The sequence below is a fragment of the Pseudonaja textilis genome, chromosome 7 (genome assembly GCF_049901715.1).
Source record: "Pseudonaja textilis isolate UNSWEBS1 chromosome 7, rPseTex1.2, whole genome shotgun sequence".
NCBI lineage: Eukaryota > Metazoa > Chordata > Lepidosauria > Squamata > Elapidae > Pseudonaja > Pseudonaja textilis.
This window is the reverse complement of record NC_141996.1, coordinates 33,203,706-33,223,235: the sequence shown is the minus strand read 5'-3', so window position 1 is coordinate 33,223,235 and position 19,530 is coordinate 33,203,706. Positions and strand designations below refer to the sequence as shown.

The 19,530-nt window shown below is 35.4% G+C and overlaps 1 long non-coding RNA gene across 1 annotated transcript in view; it reads right to left on the bottom strand.

Moving 5' to 3' along the window:
* LOC148125299 (uncharacterized) overlaps nt 1-19,530 on the bottom strand; it is a 73,399-nt gene that overhangs the window by 37,735 nt on the left and 16,134 nt on the right. Inside the window, exon 2 of the long non-coding RNA XR_015744321.1 lies at nt 15,033-15,116. This is a non-coding gene — a long non-coding RNA (uncharacterized LOC148125299). The remainder of the gene's footprint in view (nt 1-15,032; nt 15,117-19,530) is intronic.

Genomic DNA, 19,530 nt, shown 5'->3' with positions numbered 1-19,530 from the left:
GGGTTGTCTGTGTACGTGACTTCCTACTGATGTGTCATATCTCAACAAATCACCCTGCCAAAAAAAGTACCTATAGTCAAGGCTATGGTTTTCCCAGTTGCAATGTATGTTTGTGAAAGTTGGACCATAAGGAAGGCTGAACATCAAATAATTGAGGCCTTTGAACTATCATGCTGGAGAAGACTCCTGCAAGTCCCTTGGACTGCAAGGCAATCAAACCAGTCAGTCCTAGAGAAGATCAACCCTGGCTGCTCTTTAGAAGGCCAGATCCTGAAGATGAAACTCAAATACTTTGGCCATCTAATGAGAAGGAAGGACGCACTGGAGAAGAGCCTGATGCTGGGAATGATTGAGGGCAAAAGAAGAAGGGGACGACAGAGAATAAGGTAGCTGGATGGAGTCACTGAAGCAGTCAGTGTGAACTTAAATGGACTCTGGGGGTGGTAGAAGAAAGGAAGGCGTAGAGGAACACTGTCCATGCTGTCACAATGGGTCAGATACGACTTCATGACTAACAACAACAAATAGTTGAGAACTATTTTCCTTTATTAATGCAAGCCAATTTTATATATTGTTAACAGCTGTGAGGAAAACTTTATAATCTAATTATAAAATATTTCAATATTCACTAAGCATTCCATTTCTTCCCATAGAAGTGCTGATCAGTCTCTTCTGTAGTGATTTATTGTTCTCTGATTCATCTGGAACAGGAAATGTATGTAACGTTCTGGATATCAGTTTTCCTTGATGCAGGGCGATTTGTTAAAGTTATATTTATATGATACAATGCTGGCAAATCAGTTTCTATTCATGAACTAACTCTCAGACTTTTAAAAGAGGTACAGCTGTCTACGGACAAAGTGGCTTAAATAAGATATATACTAGTTTCATATAGCTGGAGGACCATACATTTTTTTTTAATAAAATGCTTCCAGAGGTGGCAGGGTATAGTTATTGAGGCAATGTTTTGGAAAGGTTGGAAGGGTTAATGGACAAAATGAATGCCTTAAGCCTTGCACTTTTTAAAATGATCCATTCAATGCTATTTGTGCAAATGCAGCTACTAGATTTGGAAGTGACTTGGTTAAGCACATTTTATGATCACAGCCAATCTAATTCTTTTAATATAGTTGTTTGCTACTCATTTCAAATTTGTACTTTTCAGGATCTATAAAACATATCGGTCATTTAGTCCAGGAGTTGCCAACCTTTTGGACCTCGGGACCACCAAACTCATAATTTTAAATCCTGGGGACCACTAATATGAATTCAAATTTCTTAACAACCAGTTCTGTGGGTGTGGCCTAATTTGTGGGTGTGGGTTGGTGGTCATGTGACTGGCTGGGCATGGCTTGTATGTAAATATTATAAATATTTATGTAAATAATGATTTTTTTTATTAAAAAAGAGCAACTTTTACCCAAAATCAGGCAAAGCAGGCAAGCAGATTGAGTTGCTCACAGAATCACAGATTCACTTAGAGATCTGTGTTTCTGCCATTGGCTACCTGGGTCTGTCACATAAAATTTGCTTGAAAGCAAACTCACAGAATTAACTCACAACACACCATGTATGTAAATATTGATTTTTTTTATAAAAAAGAGTAACTTTTACCCAAAATCAGGCAAAGCAGGCAGGCAGACTGAGTTGCTCACAGAATCACAGATTCATTCAGAAATCTTAAAAGCAGAGCCGAAGATCTAAAGATTAGCTAGAAAGCAAGAAATCCAGCGATTTCCTGCTTTTTAGCTAATCTAAATCTCCTGGCACAGCAGAACATCTGATGGTCGAAAAAAGGAAAAATAGCAACTTAGCAGGCAAGTGGGCCAGAGGGAGGGCCATGTGGGTGCGCAGCCTTGTGTTCCTGCGCAGCCTGGATTAACTGCTTTGGTGGGTGCTCTGGGGGGTAACATTTCTCTGCGGACCACCAACATTTTCTCACAGACCACCAGTGGGCCGTGGACCACCAGTGGGCGACCACTGCTTTAGTCTCTTTGTTTCATATTTGAATCTATATGATTTTGTATTGCTTTCAAGCTGTTGACATCTTCAGAGACCTCAGATAGCAGAATGGCACTCAAAAGGTCTATTTCTGTCATTGTTATGCTTTTTTACTCTCTTTTAAAATATACTTGAATCATGACCCCAATCTACCCTAAAAAATAATATGTAATTTGTGTGAGAAATAGAGGCAACATTAAAATTAAATCATTTCAAATTATGCTCATTTCAAATGCTCTTTCTGAGAACAAAACGTCAAACTATATGCATAGAAACATTTATAAAAACATTTTTGTCACACTGTGGTAATAAAATGTTCTTTTTTTTTCTGCAAGCAAATTTTATTAATTTTACAAAACAATATACAAACAAACAAAACATAAAATATAATAACGTAAGAAATCTTTTTCTAAAAAAACCAATGCAACATCTTATTTAAGGTCAGAATTATTCCAAATTATCACATTTCCATATAAACACAATTTAGTATATATATTTACCTTATCTATTCAACTTCATATCTTATCCCAACCTCTCTTTATTACTCCCTTTCCTTCTATTTATTCGAATTATAACTCTTTAACTTTAGATTGTATACACTTTTTATATCCATCTGTCTTATAGAATTTCATTGTTCTCTTCCAATACACAAACAGATAAAACATAGAAACATAAAACATCTTTTCTGAAAGTTGCTTGATCCCGGGTTAAAACTCATCGTACAGACACAACTTCAAAAATCGTGTTCCTTTTATATACCATTCCATATCTTATTACCGTTTTCCATTTTCTATATAGCTTCTTCCTTCTTTTAACTCTCTTAGTTTTATTCTACTTATCTCATCTCAGTTCAAATCATAATACTTGTCTGTTCTCAACTATCCATTCATCTTTTCTCTTTAAACAAAACTTCTCCTGTACACTGATTGGAGTATGACGCCTTTAACTCTTTCCCCTAACCTAATAATACTTAATATCACACATAACTTGTATTGGGATTCTGTTTAGCACATCCTAAAATTACACAATGTATTATATAGAGGAAAAAAAAGGGGAAAAAAAGAAAGAACAGCAACAACAAAAGGATAAATTTATAGATATATAATGTGGCTAGTACCCCTGTCAATGCCATTTTAATCATACATATTAATACTCATTTATATCTTAAACATTTTATTCTAAAAACGCCTATAATAACACAATCTTATGTATCTTACAGAATCCCTTTTTCAATTAGATTTACCCATTGTCTCTAAATAAATTTTGTTTTTTTAAATCTTGCTTCCCATCATTAAGACTTCTCACCCCTTCCTTTCTCCCTTGCTTGTTCTTCTCCTTACCCTTTTTACCCCTTTGTCTCTCCACCTCCCTTTTCTTCTTCTGCTTTCCCCCTTTCTGTTGTTTTCTAACCTTATATCCATCTTTCAACTCATTTTTATCTTTTTTGGTTGTTTTTTTAGGTCTTAAAATCCCTCTTTTCTTTTCCTCTTTCTTCTCCTCCCCAGATAGGATCACATGTTCATCAAAGATGGTTTCTTCTTTGTCCCAATTATCCTGCTGCGCAATCGATTCTCCATAAGAACGTACCGCCATTTCTAGAGATTGAAAAAGAATGCCCAAAGTATCTTTCCAGTCTTGTTCTTCCTTTTTGTATTTTTGATATTCAGTTTTGGATTCATCCAAGGATAATGCCATTATAAAGAGGAAAAGTTTTTCCCAAAATAACCACCCGAATGTTTTTAAGCAAAGAAAAAAAAAAAGATTTCCCAAAAGATCCAAAGTCACCAAACAATCCAGATAAACTATTTCTTTTAGCACTTTTTCCTTTCTTCCATTTCTTTTTCTGGGGTTACTATTAAATCACAAAGTTCCAATTGAAATATGTTTTTGAAGTCTTATTAATGTTCAAGTGGCTCTTTAAAATTCTAGGCAGTCTGCTCCTTATTTTCAAATTCTACTTCAATTTTTTTTCCTCTCCCTTCCCACTCACAGCAAAAGAAAAATTTTTCTTTAAATATTTAGAAATCCATATCCCTTTGGCATTAGCATAGTCTTTAGCATTTAGCATACCTCCAATGCGGGTTTTCCGATTTCTCTCAAAGCTGTTCCGTTTGGAAGGAGAGTGAAAAGAAAAAAAGTTTTCCACACTTCCGGTTGTCGGCTTCGGTGACAGCAGGGATTCGCCTTCTCTGCGATCCCTGCTGTGCTAGCCGCCTTGGTGCCTCCGATCCTGACGGATTTGGAGGCTAAGGCTGCCCTGTTGGGGCAGCTGAAGATAGGGGGGATCCGGACGGGGGTGAGGGGTGTCGCAACCCCCCCCAGCCGGCAATAACCCCCTTCTCTCAAGACGGTGCAGCGGTGGTCTTTTATGGCCACCATAAAGAAGCCGGCAATTGGATAATAAAGAATGCGCAGGAGGGAGGAGTTTTCTTTTTTTTAAAGAAAGTTTTTTCTTGGTCGAACTGGGACCTTAAGGATATATTTAACACCTGGGAAAGTAATGACTTGGAAGCTATAATGTTCCCGATTGATGTTTTCAGCTGCGAAGAAAAGTGACGAAAAGGGAAGTTACTCTCCCTCCCTTATGGAATTAACAAATGGACAAGGGAAACTAGCCTTTTGATAGAAGGTAAAACCTAAACTCCTTTGTTATAAGTGGGAAGGGAGAGGCTTGGGAAAACAAATTTTTACTCTAAGACTTTGCTGGAGGAGATGCCTTGAAGATAAAGAGAATAGAAATTAATTATAAGAAAGACTTAAAGCACAGATTGGACGTTTTTTCTTTCCTAATTTGACTTCACCCTAGAAGAGAAATTGTAAAAAGAAGAAGCTTGTACTCTGCCTGGACTGTTTGATGACTGTGGGACTTTGGGACTTTTGGGAACTGTTTTAAGTTTGGAAATAACTGATTGGTTTAAGAAGAGGATACAGAAAGAGAAGAAGAAACAGTTTAAAATGGCTCTATCTCTTGATGAACTAAAAAAACTATTTAAAAATAAAGAAAGAAGGCAAAGATGTTATGGGAGAAGCCCTTTGTTTCCTAGATATGGCGCTTGTCATGTGTCAGCAAATTAAACAACAGCTGGAAGAAGCCGAGGAAGAAGAAGCCATTTTTAATGAACTAAACAGTGTGACTAAGAAAGAAAGGTGAAAGAGAGGAGTGAAAAGGAAGGACTTAAGAAATAAAAAAATGTTTATGAAAGAGAAAAAGAAGATGCAAAAACAACAGAATGCTAGAAAGCAAAAGGAAAGAGGAATGCAACAGAAAGGGGAAATCAAGAAGGCAGAGGTTTGGAGAGGAGGGGGTAAAAAGTTTAGGCGGGCTAAGAAGGAAAGGGAAAAGGGGGAAAAAAGTTACAAAGATATAAGACAAGATGGAGATAAGGAAACTTTTTTCAGGGATAATGGGTAATATATGGTTTTTTTTAAAAAAAGGGGGGGGATTCTGCAAAGTACACATGAGTATTGTAATAGTGGTATTTGTATTATAAGTAGATAATTAGAACTTTTTAAGATCTAATAAAAGACTAAAATATCAAGGTATAACTTTAAAAGGTTTAATAATGAATGATAATAAGTTTTAATAAAATACTAAAGGGAATGTTTAAAATATTAGTTTGAATATAGAGTTTAATGGATTAATGTGTTGATTGTTATGGATTTATTATTGTAGTATTGGTTTTTGAAATAGTAGAATGTACTAAGCAGAATCTGATTGGGATTTAGGTGTTATTTTAAATTTTAACTTAGGGGAATGATAGAAAGGCATCATACTCCGATTAGTGATTCCAGGGGAAACTATTCTTTCTTAAATTGGAAATGAGACAGATGTAAATGGAGAAATGGACAAAAGATATAAAAATATTTTTTTTAAAAAAAGCAAGATTAAATATATAAAACAGAATTAAGATGAGGCAAAAGTGGAGATGAGTTATATAATAGATATAGAATGGTAAATAAGATGGGTAATGGTATATAAGAAGAGCATGAATACAATTGAGTCCATACAAAAAGAGGTAATCTGGGGCCAAGTTACTTTCTAGAAGAAAGTTTTATGTTTTTATGTCTATGTTTTATGTGTGTGTGTTTAATTAAGAATTAAATAATAAAATCTCGGAAGAAGATTAGATGAGAATAATTATAAACAAGCCAGAGGAAAATATAAAATTGATGACTGGATAGCAGATAAATCAGAAAGGAAATATGATTGAATAATGATTAAAGAGAAACAATGTGGAATTTGGTAAAGGGAATTTACGTGTTTATATGGAAATGGGATAAACTATAAGTACGTGATATAAAGCAATATGTTACCTGCCTTGTAAGGATCTACAATGGAAAGAGGTTTTATGTTTTTAATGTTTAATGATGTTTTGTTTTGTTTGTTTGTTGGTAAAATCAATAAAACTTGTTTTAAAAAAATGAAAAAAAGTTTTCCCTTTAATATCCATTCGCTGCTTACTCAGTCTGGGAACGATGTATCTTTAAAAAGTATTAAATATCAGGATACTTTCACTGTTACTTTGTCCGGTCAGCAAAGATCACTTTCACTTCTTCACAGCTCCTCCAGCACTTTCTTTTTCCAGCTGAGCTCTTCTATGTGGCGGCCATTACAGACCGCCGCTCAGCTGCCTTCGGAGAGGGAGATTTAGCTGGCTAGGGAAGAGAGATGCGACGTCTCTCATCCCTGCCAGGGCCCCCCAGTCTTCACCACCTTCTGTAAAGGTGGCTTAGCCCCGAAGCCAAATGGCTCGGGGCACTCAGGCAGTGAACACAGGCAGGGACCACGCACAGTCGCGGATTCCTGCCTGCACCGAAGCGCCGCAAACCGGAAGCCGTAATGAAATGTTCTGAAAGGCCAAATAATGTTGGCCAAAGTGGTAAAAGAATGCATCAAGGATTTGGAATGGTTAGAAAAATGAGGGGGAATCCATAACATTCACTAAAAGTATCACAATATCACAATATTTGGCTAAATTGTGATCAGGCAGTTGAAAGGAAATGAAAATCTTCACCATGAGATCTGAAGATACACCTTATATTGCACATGATTTGCTGATTAAACCACAATTGCTTCATTCATACATCATGTTAAGTTCTAACTGCTAGTTAGAATTTAACTGGGAACTGCTAGTTAAATGCAAGCTACATTGCAGCATCATGAATCCAATATAATCTGACTGAGACTGCTTTTACTTTTTTTTAAAGAGTATCCTCAGTGATACATTCAGGCTTCAGGCGTCAAATATGCTCCTGTGGTTTATATGACTACCTTGATAACATCTTCATAGGTCTGTGGCTTAAAATCTCTTCAAATTCTAGACTTCAAATTCATTTTCTTTGACTGTGTTTCTTTGGCCATATGACAATTTTTTATTCCCAAGCAGATTCTGCCAACTCTTATCAAAATTAAAGAGAGGATCTTCAAATCAAAAGCATAAAATTCCAGGCAGAATGGAACTTAGTTCTCCAATACCAGATTCATTTAAATACAGCACAGTCTTAATCTGTTGATTGGCAGAATGATTCTCTTCCTCCTTCATGCAACAAGCTGATATGGACACATTAAATCAGAAGGGAACTGTATGCATAGCAGCATTGATACTTTGGGAGTCAGAAATAGCCCAATTAAAGTGTTTGCAAAATCTGGTACTGGCTCCAATCTTCATCCTTTTTAGTGATGTGGGAACTAGAAATCACTGTGGTTGGGATTTGGCAGAACTAATGTCCATTTAGCTATCTAATTTGCAAGACCCCTTAACAGCATAACTGCATGATATATATCAGACTATTTGCTGAAATCTGATGACTGTTTTAACAGCACTTAAATCTAGTAGAATAGAGCATGCAAAGAGTGAATGAAATAAAAAAATATTATCAATACAATGACTGGCATAGTTCTTCCTAAGAAGTAAGGACACTGATGTAGTGCAATTAAGACAAGGTACTAAACAAGGCTATTAACAGCTTTTTCTATAAGAAAGTGGTTCAAGATCAGGAAAACATGCATAAGCATTCAAAATTGTTTCCAAGCTTTTACTACCGGAAGCCATAGAAGAGGTGTGCTTTGTTCTGTGTAGCAAAATAACATATTTCATCCCCCTTTATGTTTCTACTAGCTTCTCATGTTATGTTTCTCATGGGTATGTTTGAATGTTTGTGGACACTAGGAAGTGAGCTTCATGGAATCCTCACCCCATGTCCTGGTGACCATGGAGGAGATACCAGCATCTTGAGCAATTTCCAGCTGCCATTCACCACAGGGAAAATATTCTTAATTTTTTTTTTCTATAGCAGCCAGCTGGATTCAGCCCATTTTCAAACCTAAACTTTTCTTGGCAAGCTTCTTCCCCTGTAGAAAATTTGGTTTCTGTTCTATACAGTCTTTGGACATTCCTACTGAGAGACAGCCATTTGGACAAAGGCCCAAGTCCCTTACATAATTTGTTTCCCACACACTCTTGATCTCTTGGTGAAAAAAGTAACCTGGAGTGTATAAAATTCAATGTGATTGTTGACAAGCAATGTAGGTAAAATATTCCAACATTATTGCCTTGTGAAAAATTAACACAGCCGTTGAATTATGGAAATACAGCCATTAATTGTGGAAATAAAGTAAGGTTTTTCCTTTCCTCTCAGATTGCTGTACATACATTTGGGAGGAATCAGAAATAAGGTGCAGGAGTTGTTGAGATAGCTGGCTAGTTACCATAGGACACACATTATATTTCTCATCAATTCTAGAAAGCAAGAATTTATTTGTCATTTTTTCTCTAGCAGCAGGTTTAATAAGAGTAGGCCCATTAGAGCAGACATTTAAAACCCAGTTCTTCTATACCCCCAAAACCAGGGGTGGGATTCAAAATTTTTAACAACTGGTTCTGTGGGTGTGGCTTAGTTGATGGGTGTGGCTTGGTGGTCATGTGACTGGGTGGGCGTGGCCAACTCAACATTACTCATGTCAAGGGGCACTTCTCCTCACCTGGCCTCTCATGACCGTAGGGATGCTGAAACAGTCATAAGTGTGAAAAATGGTCATAAGTCACTTTTTTCAGTGCCATTGTAACTTTGAATGTTCACTAAATGAACTGTTGTAAGTCAAGGATTACCTGTACAAAAATACAAAACGCTTCTTTGCTTGCAAAAAGCTGCCCTAAATACTAATCATTAGATTAAAAATACCTGCAAGCTATAGTTACAAATCAGGCAGGGTGCCAGAGCACCTTGAGGAATTAAAATAGTTAAAATGCAATGATAATTGTCAGCAGCCAACTCTTGCTCATAAGGTGAAACCCTTTAGCAGAGAGGTCATTTAAGCTCTCCAGAAAGAGCACACTCAGGAGAAGCAATCCTTAGATCCATCTGCACCACTTAAAGATACCAGGTGGTCTCACTCACCTCACAAGATATCCTAAGGAAATCATCCAGATTTAAGGAAAGATCACATGCCCCCCAGAAAGGCAGTAAAAAAAGTCAGTGCCAAGCTTGCATCCTGCCTCTTGGAAGTACACCCCAAAAGGACAGTGCCAGGAACTACTAAAGCAGTGAAGGAAGATTCCCTCCCCTGATAGAAAAAGAAAACACGAGGCAGGAAAAAATTTAAATCACAACAGTAACTGTTGCTTGTTAAACCAATTACCAGAACAAATAGACTCAGGAACTAGCCAGATTTCTCACCCCAGTTTCTTTTCAGGAACAGAGATTAATCTTTTTTCCTTCCAAATAAAGCTGAATAGGGAAAATTACCCCATCAATAAACACAGGATTAAACATCACCAAGCACAGATTTAAACTTCACCAAAAACCAGTTTTAGACCAAAACTCAGAAAGGGTATGTAAACTCACGTTCGAATGTCAATCTTTCTAGCTAGCCAAGAAGCCTTGCTGAATGTCACTCATCTTGATTCCTTGTTATTAAAAGCTTCTTTCTGGCAGCTTTGCCTTAATTATTAATTTTTCAACTATTCTTCAAAGGGCTGATCCCAGCTGGAAGAACTCCAACAGGGGAGTATTTCCTCCCAATAGCAGTGTAAAATGTTTAAAACAACCCTTCTTTTTTAAGAAAGTCAAGTCCCAGAAGCTCTGGAGATAGGAAGTCTAGGTGTACTGCCAAGAATGTAGTAAGGGTTAACATAGGGGAAGTTTCTGTAAGCAGGGCAATAAAGATTACGCTAGAAACAACACCAGAATGTTTCCTTCCTGCCTTCCTTATAGGATTAGCCCTGTAAAGTGGGGGAAAAACCAAAAGGAGATTTCTTCCAACAAATGGTTCTCCGAACTGCTTAGATAGTTAACAACAGTTCTAGTGAATAGGTGAGAACTGGCAGAATCCCACCCCTGCCCCCAACAATAATGATTTCAGAAGAAGCAAATTCTCACTTACTGTAAGAAATAAGTTGATTTCCACAGAGATGACTCAGATACATTACCAAAGTGAAAAGCAGAAAAATATGGCTTAAATCCAAAACAAACAGAAAGCTGTATGAGTAGTTCAGACAGATTGATTGATTGGATGATTGATTATGTGCTAACAAGTCATTTTCAACTCCTAGTGACCACATAGATAGATTTTCTTTATGGTGATCTATCCCTAAGCAGGTCTTTCAAGTCTCCCAACGGTGCACTGATCACTACTGTAAACTGAGTCCATCCACTTTGCTGTTGGTCATCTCTTCTTTTTTCTTTCACCTTTCTCAGCATTAAGACTTTTTTTTTTTAACAGGGAATTGGATCTTTACGTAACATTTCCAAAGTAAGGTAATTTTAGCCTGGTTACTTGTGCCTGGAGAGTTCAGACAGACTGCTTCCTAATTCACATGGTATAAGAAAGGGTCAGAGACAGAACAAGCAGACTCACAAGATTTTATTATTATGGCCTTTCAATTAAGTAACCTGTGTACCTGATGGAGCTGACCCTTACGCCTTATTGCAAGCAAACAAACGTTGCTGGTTGTTGCAGGGGTGGGATTCTACCAGTTCGCACCAATTCGCTAGAACCGGTTGTTAACATTCTAAGTAGTTCGGAGAACCAGTTGTTAGAAGAAATTACTGGCCTAATCCTGTAAGGAAGGCAGGAAGGAAACATTCTGGTGTTGCTTACAGAAACTGCCTCTCTGTTAACCCTTATTACATTCTTGGCAAGACTAGACTTCCTGTCTCTGGAACTTCTCTGGAGCATTTTTCCCCTCCTTTGCTGGTACTTTGCTTGTGTGGAGTGACCATTCAAAGTGACAATGGCACTAGAAAAGTGACTTATGACCATTTTTCCCACTCACGACTGTTGCAGCATCCCCACAGTCATGACAGGCCAGGCGAGGAGATGCATGCTTCGATGTGAGTGATACTGAGTTGGCCACGCCCAGCCAATAACATGACCACCAAGACACATCCACCCAGTCACATGACCACCAAGCCACACCCACCAACTAAGCCATGCCCACAGAACCAGTTGTTAAAAATTTTGAATCCCACCCCTGCTCCTCTGCCAAACAGTAACTAATGATCATGGATATCATCTACAAACATTTAATCACAGTATACACAAACTCAAAAGAAAGCCATTTAATTTGGCTTTTAATGGCATTTAATTTGGATGATTGTATTTGGGTTGCAGCAATCCTGGCAACTACTAGATGGCATCAAAGAGTTAGAATATTCTGCATTCTTTGTCACCATGTGACAAACTGAACTTATGCAGCCCAGATGTAGTAATCCAATATTTAATGAAGAGTTTGTGTGGTTTATCTATGAACTGTTTTTTAAAAAGGCAAACAAAATGCAAAGCCAATCACAGTGCAAAAAGCAATAACTTGGTTTTCATAAAATAAATATGATTATATTGGGTACAGGAAATCATACCTTAATTCCACATTTAATTTCTTGGCATGCCCCAATTGTTTTGATTTAAGAAGGAAGGGACCATTGATCAATTCATTTGAACACAAATGGAAACTATGATATAATCAAGAACTTAATGGTAGTGGAAGCACCTTGATTTCACAAATTTCTAGTCAGTGCAATGAAATAAATAATAGGTTGGTCATTGACTGGGAAGATTTATTTTCAAGTCTCCATTCAGCCCAGAGCTCACTGGATGATTGAGTCTATTTATCTTCCTCTATCCACTTTATCAGACACAATTATTGTTGAAGGGAAAAATTAAGGGAGACATACAGTATATATCTATATCATCTATAGCAGTATTGGAATAGGTATTGGTATGTGTGTGTGTGTATGTATGTATGTATGTATATATACATACACATACACATACACACACACACACACACACACACACACACACATATAGTCTCAATTTTCTAGAGGAAAAAAAAGGTATATAAGTAAATATATAAAATGGGAATTGCCTGTTCTATTCTATTATTTTTAAAGAATATCCCTACAATAAAAGCAAGGCATACAATGTGGTATCTAGAAAGTATAGGTGAACTCTGATGTTCTCATCATATATAATTCTCTTATGTTAAGAGGTACCATATGTAGCTCTCAGTTGATCATTTACTACAACAAGAGGGAAGAATTGCAAACATCTGGATGAACAGCAGGTTAATCTAGAAGGTTTTCATAGAGTGACTACTCACATTTTAGTTACTGCCTATTGGCAAAAAGTAATTCTAATATAAGTGCCAAGATTAAAACATATATATTCATATCACTTCAGTTAAGCCATCTTGACACATAAAATGTTTTTTACAAGGGGAAATTGGACAATTTTAGGAATTTAAAAAGGGTTTTAAGGAATACAATGAGTCCTTTGGGCTTTTTAAATGTTCAATTGTAGGTAATTTATGCCTTGTGAATCAGCTCAGACCCTCTGAATGTCCTCCTCAGTATCACAGAAGCAAGCATTCTGAGAAGATGGATCTCAGGAGCTCTCATACAAGAAACCAGGAACCTCTTTCCTATGAATTTGTACTCAACATAGAACCAATGAGCCACCAGCCAATGGATAGAGATTAGACCTTTGAAATGCATTGTTCAACAAAGACTATTTCAAACTCCCACATTGTCGCAACCAAAAGATGGTTATTCTTAAGCAACAGAACTAAAAAAAGGAGAGTGCACTTCAAAACTGCTGAAGAATAGTTTATCAAGAGGTTCTGCTGGAACAAGATATTTTTCTTATATTTTTAGTGTGATAAATGCTACAGGCATCTGTAATATTATCAAAAATACTTTATGAATTACTAGTTTTAACATTATTATGATCCTTATTCCACTTTGTCTTTTTCAGTTATATCTTCCCTCAAACATACATACCCACACACACATATATCTATTTATCTATCTGTTGCTACAAGATACATAATAACAATCCAGGGTCACTGGGAATCAAGTGTCATATACATTTAATAAATAAATAATGCTTGTATACTATCTCCCTCTTTTAACCTCCTCTGCCCAAGAATGCTCAGTTTGCTCTAGTGGTTAAGTCACTTTAAGCATGAAGGCCTTGGCTCAGCTATTTTGTCTCAGCCCAACTCACCTAATAGGATTGTTGTGGGGAAAGTAGAAGCTGTGTTGGATATGTTTGCAGTCTCAAATTCTTTGTGAAAGTAATAAAAGTGGGGTACAAATAAATAAATTCAAAAAGTTACTAAAGTTAAATCATGCAGTTAAAACAAAGGAATTTCCAATATACATTAAGTGGTATACAGTACTTGAGTTTAGACAAGAAAATGAAGACAATCTTACTTTCTGTCCATTCTCAAGATGGAATTATATATTAGTCATGAAAACCTTCCATTAAAGTCACATGTTGTACAACATATTGGTGCTCTATGTTGGCCTTATTAGTATTTAAAACAGAGATTGGGCAAATGGAAAAAATAATTGATCATCTTTCATACTGCCATCTGTATTGTTTTCATCAGCCAGCGAATGAATCATACCATCATACATTCTATCCTGAACAACTTATTTAAACAATTTATATATCTGCCATATATAGGAGTGACTCTAGGTGGTAAACAGAGGATTAAAGTCAAAAACAGCAATACAGTTTGCAAAAATAATATCCTAAACCCACACACACACACACACACACACTAAGTCTTTGGATCCAGGGAACCTTAAACCCCACAGCCTCTCAGTCTTTCTAGGCTTGAGCTAAAAACTGTTCTTCCCCATTCAGACCATCATAGTATTCAGCCAAAAGGAAAGAACCATAAAGAACCTCGGTTGACTTGGGACACTGATGCATAGCTGGATATCATTACTGATAATACCTCACCCACTGTCAACAGATTATCTCCCTGTAGTTTCATGTTAACGCATAGAAAAGCATTCAACCCGGGAGAGTGTAGAACCTGAATAAATTCTACAAAGCATGGGCCTTGCTCCAAGCTTTTTACCACTAACCTCACCAACTGGAAACAGCTCTAGAGAAAGAAAGAGAACTACTGTAATACTGCGCCTCCCACTCCCAATCTTTTGAGACAATCTAAAACGATTCTGTGATAAATGACATCAAAAGCCTCTGAGAGATCAAGAAGGGCTTGGATGGATGTTCCATCTCCATTTTGAGGTCATCGACAAATATGATCAATGTCATCTCAAGGCTATAAGTAGCTCTGAATTCTGATTGAAAATGGTCAAGATAATCTGCTTCCTTTAGGACCTTCTGGAGCTGCAAACCAAACCCTTCTGTAAAAATTGTCCAATTCTGTTAGGTCCATTACTGGCCTCTGAGAAAAAGACCCATCACCTCTTTCAAAGCATTTGGCATAATTCCCTCTCATAATGAAAAAAAAAATCTTCCCAGATTATTTTATGCACCTTTATAGGACCTATACAGTTAGAGTGCAACTCAGAATGTATCTAAACAACTTTATGTGGAAGATTTATGACAAACTGTGTGCTTTTAAGGGTTCAAGTTCCTGTACTTGATTGTCTATATGAAAAATACTTTCTCAAATGACAAGATATATTGACAGAATGTATTTCATATATCATACATCATTTATCATTCAAGATTATTTTACATTTCGTGCACTACCTGAGCAACTTACAGGGTCACTCCATGGAATTTCTCTTCTAAAAGGTACAGCAGATAGATGATAAACAGAAAATTGCCATCAGGTAAAATAGGTTATCTGAAATTGAAAGAAGCTTTGTATTAGGAAATTTTAAATGACAATATCCTAACTTTTTTAAAATATTCTTTTTTACAATGGCACATATTCAATGCAAGCTAGAGTTCTAATGTGCATGGTTGCTAGACATTGCAGAAATGTATTGATTTTCCTTTAACAATGTGTGTTTATATACTCAAATAGATAAACACTGTAATCCACAGAGCAATGTAAGACTGCACTTTAAGATTTAAAAATACTTCTGTAATCTCCTCCATGAGTTATAACAAGCAGCTGAATTGCAAATTTTTGGTATTCTCAGGAACGATAGTTAAGCTGCAACACTGGTACATTAATCCTTGTATCAAGCCAATGATGTTATCAAAACAGAAGTTTTCATGGGAACTTGAAGAGAACTAAAAAGATGATTGCAACTTAGATTAATGTTCAATGACCAGTTTAAAGCAAACAAACCACCCTTTAAAATTAATATATAGATATTTTGATCTATATCTAACATTTATTCAGAATTTTAAAATTATGGAACAAGAAGATTTTAGTACAGTTGTATATGCTAGCACAGTTAATCCCAAACACTGGAAAATAAAACCTGCTGTAATTTTTTCCAAAGCCAATCCTATCCATTGGAAGGCCCCAGACGTTTAAATAGAGATTTTGCTATTATTGTTTCCATTTATAGCAATTTTATGGTTACACAAAAGGTACAAATTTATGCATACTGACTAAATTTGATTTTAATAGACATTTGGATTTAATGAACCATTCCTTCCATCCAAATGATCCGTTAAATTGAAGTTTTACTTAAAATATACTTTTTATTGGTTTAATACTCACATTAGAATGGAAGAAAGGAGAGAAAAACCTGAATAAATCAAGGTGCAAGTCCAAATTTTATTGTTTTGTTTTTTTTAAATACAAATGTATGTTAAATATAAATATATTAATTTATATCAATTTATCTAATTGCATAAACACATAGTTGATGTATATGCTATCATTTATTGCAAATGCTGTCATTTGCAATAAAACCCCAATTTAATGAATTTTTCAGTGTCAGGAAGCTAACAAAGGAAATGGAGTTAATTATGTTTCAAGTTATATAAAGCTTGGAGAATAACTATGGACAGTAAGGCTGTGAGAAATATTTGCCATAGATTGTTGAATAGGTTTTTTATTTCCTCAGATGCATTTGGCTTCACAAAGAGTTTCTAGAGTTAAATTATACTGAAATAAACAATGCTTACAAAGTAAAAAAAAAATATTCCAGATGTTCAAAGCACTGTCAAAAGTATCTTTTACATTAAATGTCCTATAAACCAAAAATAGGTTGCAGCGTTCATACACTGTGAAGGTGAATACATGGCACTTTGTAAAAGCACATATCCTTTGAATTAAGTTTGTGATTTTTTTTTGTGACTTCTACATATATACATATAGTATAGAAATTGATTTTTATTGCCATCTCCCAGGATGATTTTACAAATTTCAAAGTTACATTCCTGCTATTTCTTGGTTTTCTCTATCCATATACTAAACTGTCCAACCTGCAAAGGAAAACCATTCATCAAGCCCAACATTCCTTCCCCCTTTTGTCTCTTTGGGATCCTGCTTTGTTAGTGCTTGTCTTTTTTTTTTTTGTCCCCTATTTTTTTCAGGTAGACATAGTTGGATTAGCAATACTTCTGGCTCAGGGCAGATATCTTCATAAAAATTGAGACTAGCAATAGGACTTAGAATTATATATCGCTTTACAGTGCTTTACAGCCCTTTCTAAGCCATTTCTTTACAGAGCCAGCATATTGCCCCCAACTATTTGGTTCCTCGTTTTACTCATTTTATCTCGAAAGGCTGGAAGGCCGACTCAACCTTGAGTCTAGTGAGATTTGAACTGCCAAATTATAGGCAACTGGCAGTCAGCGGAAGTAGCCTACAGTACTGCACTCTAACCATTGTGCCACCGTCCTTCCTCCCTCCCTCCGTCCCTCATAAGCTGTGACTATGCAAAGTGTGTGGGTGAATGTCATTTGAACCTGTTTTACTTCCCGTGATGGGAAACATTAATGATACATATTTAAACCTCGCCTTCTTTTGCTTAGCAAGCAGCTTCTAGTTTCAGTGTTGCTCTGAACTTCTCATTTTGTTGCCTTGAGAAGAAGCCTTGCAGTGTTTTTAGTTTCTATTTTTATTGTTCTGGTTTCTTCATATCTAGTTACTGTTGTGCTAAAAAGAATCACCTTTTGAAATCCTATTTCCCTCACCTTTCTTTTTGTAAAAAAAGTTTTTATTTTTTACAACAAACATACAAACAAAACATAAAACCCACTTTCAATTCTATACATATAATGTGTCAGTTGGTTACAATCTTTTGTGCTGTCCTTTTTTTTACCATTACTCACAAGTTATATAAATTCTCACCTTATCAATCTAGTTGTGCTTATGTAATATCAATTATTAAACATTCATTTGACTAAATGATTTTTCCATCATTTTATACAAGATATCCTAAATTTCATTATGGTTTAATCTTATACATTCATCCAATGGTTATATATTTTATATTGTATTCTATATCAATCTTTTAACTTTTATTGTAAGGCTTACAAATCTATTTCTTTACCATGTCTTTTTATCTAACCATTGATAAAATAAATCCCATATCATATAAAATTGTTTATCTTCTTGTTCTCTAATTTCAAATGTTAATTTACTCATTTTGGCACAGTCCATGATTTTCTTAATAATTTCCTCCTGCATAGGTATTTTTTCATTTTTCCAAATCTTAGCAAATACAATTCTAGCCGCTGTTAAAACATTTACAATCAAATATTTCAATGCTTTATGGTATATTTCCAGTATAATTCCCAATGCAAATATCTCAGGTTTAAAGTCTATATGTTGTTTTCCTCACCTTTCTTTGAACTTGTTTTCCATCCTCCTTGGATTCAATTAATTTCCCATTGATTGTGATTTCCCTATTGTTCCCTCTTTTTCCCAGTCTTGCTCCCTGTTTGGCCTTTTCACTTTCCTTTCAGTCTATCTAATACACTAGTACTATATTATTTTGTATACTTCTCACTTAAATATTATTAGGATGCTTTAGATTAAGAGCAGGCTTTTAGTGTGTATTTCATTAGCATCACTCTTTAATAATTTATGTTTGATTTATTATTAATGATTGATTACTTTCTGAATGAGTAAGTCTGTCCACTGTGGGAGGGCTACAATTTGGAATACCAGGAATATGTAAACGATTAACATACCATCAATGCCTTATAATAGTGGAAACATTTAACTGCTAAGTGTACTTTTATCTGAATTCCAGATAAAGTTATGAAAAAAGGCTCTTTTCAAGCCTTTCTTGAAACAGAATTAGACTCTTCTGAAAGAATAATCAAATAACATTAGGTCATCAAATTTCTTTGTGTTGCATATAGAGTAGATTGCAGTGTTAAGTAAGCCTTAGAAGCTTAATTTCAACTGCACTTATTCTAGATGCATTTCACTGACATGATTTGGAGAGTAAATTTTCCCTTATTATTTTTCTTTGTTATTTTTACCCTTTTAGAACAAGGGACAACTTTGTTATGCCAAAGGCTTCCTTTCAAAAAACAAGACAGGTTAGGTCCAAAACTACAAATAATTCTATTTGAATAAACAAAATACAGTTAAGATTACTCCTTGAGTTTTTCATAATATCCTTTTCTTTCACAATAAATATTACGACTTGTATCATTTGAGGGGGTCATAGAATCATTTGGAATCATTATGCAAAACTATTTCAGGTTGGAGAATCATTTAACAAGAATTTTTTATATGGCATTTTTACACAGGAAAATAAATGACCTTGAGAATGAGAGTTTGTCCACTTATGTAAACTTATGGTTGTTGTTGAAAAGTAATTGAAAAATTGAGTCATATATAATTCAAAGAAACATTATATGTAATATAGCTTGAATATTGGAATGAGACACTAAAGCAAGAACTGGATTAGGTTTCAGATGAAATTTTACCCCCATAAAAAGCATTCGATTCCTCAAAAGGTGATTACATTCTAATAATACATAAATATCCACACTTTAAAACAAAATATAATAACTTTAAAAATGACATACACATTTGGAAGAAACTGGAACATGAACCAATCCACAGTTTTTGTGAAAGAAATTTGCTAGCAGAATATGAATGAGAATTCTCAGTTGAGTTATTACTGAGAAGAAATATGTACCCTTACATATGAAAATAGCATTTTGTAATCAGAATTATGAATCAGGTTACGTAACAGAATCCGATGAAATTTTTGCAGTAATTATTTCTCCTATCTTGTTGATATTTATGGGTCAATTTAAGCAGCAAGTTGGGATGACTAATGTTTTTCGATAACAATCACATTAAAAAACATCATTTTGTTCACATT